This window comes from Limulus polyphemus, unplaced genomic scaffold, assembly GCF_000517525.1.
Source record: "Limulus polyphemus unplaced genomic scaffold, Limulus_polyphemus-2.1.2 Scaffold13722, whole genome shotgun sequence".
Lineage (NCBI taxonomy): Eukaryota > Metazoa > Arthropoda > Merostomata > Xiphosura > Limulidae > Limulus > Limulus polyphemus.
In genome coordinates this window covers 3,676-5,667 of record NW_013679332.1, presented here as the reverse complement: position 1 = coordinate 5,667, position 1,992 = coordinate 3,676, and the positions used below count along the sequence as shown (strand labels likewise).

The 1,992-nt window shown below is 33.1% G+C and overlaps 1 long non-coding RNA gene across 1 annotated transcript in view; it reads right to left on the bottom strand.

Moving 5' to 3' along the window:
• Window positions 1-551: 551 nt before the first annotated feature.
• LOC111084113 overlaps window positions 552-1,992 on the bottom strand; it is a 4,726-nt gene continuing 3,285 nt past the window's right edge. Inside the window, exons 2-3 of the long non-coding RNA XR_002609396.1 lie at window positions 1,501-1,569; window positions 552-704 (exon numbers count right to left, since the gene is read on the bottom strand). This is a non-coding gene — a long non-coding RNA (uncharacterized LOC111084113). The remainder of the gene's footprint in view (window positions 705-1,500; window positions 1,570-1,992) is intronic.

Below are 1,992 nucleotides of genomic sequence, written 5' to 3'. Positions count from 1 at the left end.
TGAGTTATTCTTAACTTCTAGTAACAAGCTGTAATGTTGAAATAAACGGAATTACGTGAGTTATTCTTAACTTCTCGTAAGAAGCTGTAATGTTGTAATAAACAGAATTACAGGAGTTATTCTTAACTTCTAGTAAGAAGCTCTAAACAGAATTACGGGAGTTATTCTTAACTTCTAGTAAGAAGCGGTAATGTTGTAATAAACGGAATTACAGGAGTTATTTTTAACTTCACTAACAAAGCTGTAATGTTGTAATGAATGGAATTACAGGAGTTATTCTTAACTTCTAGTAAGAAGCTGTAATGTTGTAATAAACGGAATTACATGAGTTATTCTTAATTTCCAATAACAAGCTGTAACGTTTAGATTAAAAAAAAGTATAATTACTGGGTTTATTATCTTACCATAAAAGGTTGTAAGGGTCATAGAAATGGGGTTACATATGTAATCTTACCTTCTCATCAGACGCTATAAAGCCCAGATAAGTACGATTACCAAGTTGTTCTTACCTTCTCAGAGAAAGTAGGGTAGTTAGTGTATTCTTACCTTTCCATAACGAGCAGCAAAAGATCCTGTTAAGAGAGAATGGAACACGATGATGGTTTCGTCCAGATCCCATACAAACACGCGTTCCAAGTTATTGTCAGGGTCAGGGGATGGGTTGGTCTGACGTCGACCTCGACTACGACCATTTTTACTCGAGTCTAGGAGGGAAAAGGAGACCAAATTATAGAACCCACCTCTCATATAAGAACAGTGACGGTCTTTACAATACGAACGATTTTGAAAGCTTGAAACACATTAGTATACGTATTAAATAATTTCACTCTATTGTGAAGTTTAAGGAAGTAGAGTACATATATATCTGTAGTGTGAAACTTAGGGAAGTGAAGAACTTTACGCATCTCTTTTGTAAAGTTTAAGGAAGTAGGGTACATACATATCTGTAGTGTGAAACTTAGGGAAATGAAGAACTTTACACATCTCTTTTGTGAAGTTTAAGGAAGTAGAATACATATATATCTGTTGTGTGAAACTTAGGGAAGTGAATTACTTTACACATCTCTATTGTGAAGTTTAAGGAAGTAGAGTACATATATATCTGTAGTGTGAAACTTAGGGAAGTGAATTACTTTACACATCTCTATTGTGAAGTTTAAGGAAGTAGAGTACATATATATCTGTTGTGTTGAACTTAGGGAAGTGAATGACTTTTGTAAAGTAATTCACTTCCATAAGTTCCACACTACAGATATATATGTACTCTACTTCCTTAAATTTCACAATAGAGATGTGTAAAGTTCTTCACTTCTCTAAGTTTCACACTACAGATATATATGTACTCTACTGCCTTAAACTTCACAATAGAGATGTGTCATCTCTACTTACAAGTTTTATAAGTGATGTTTAAGAAAACATATATTTGTACATCTGCACCATGAGGTCACTAAACGTTTCCTTTTAGTAAGTCTACACTGTATTTTATAAACAAATACTCACTTTTCTTACCAACATTTGACATGTCGACTTCTTTAGGAGGTACACCGTTCTCTGTGTACTGTAGACTCTCTGACAAAAAAATAAAAAAATCAGATTCCAACAGTTTCGACTTCAAGCCATAACTTGTTTAAACTTGTTTCTGTGTTTAACACCTGATAACTATAATACAGTTTAAATATTCAATTAGTCCAAAATAATCAAATCAACATTAATTTGCAAGATACTTGTAGACATAGTGTAATAACTACCAATGTCTATTAGTGTTAGCAATCGTATGATATGTGTGATATTTAATTGTTATTTAGGAAACTATTACAAAAGGCCTGCGGTGGTTATATTGTCTTGAAATTTGTACATGTTTTACAGTAATTCCTGTACGCTGAATCCGAAAATGATATCCATTTTTCTCCATCACGTACAGATTTTTCTCGAAACGTCGTAACGCAATACATTAAAGAAAGACCACAACTTGAGACTAAAAGGCGTAGATTT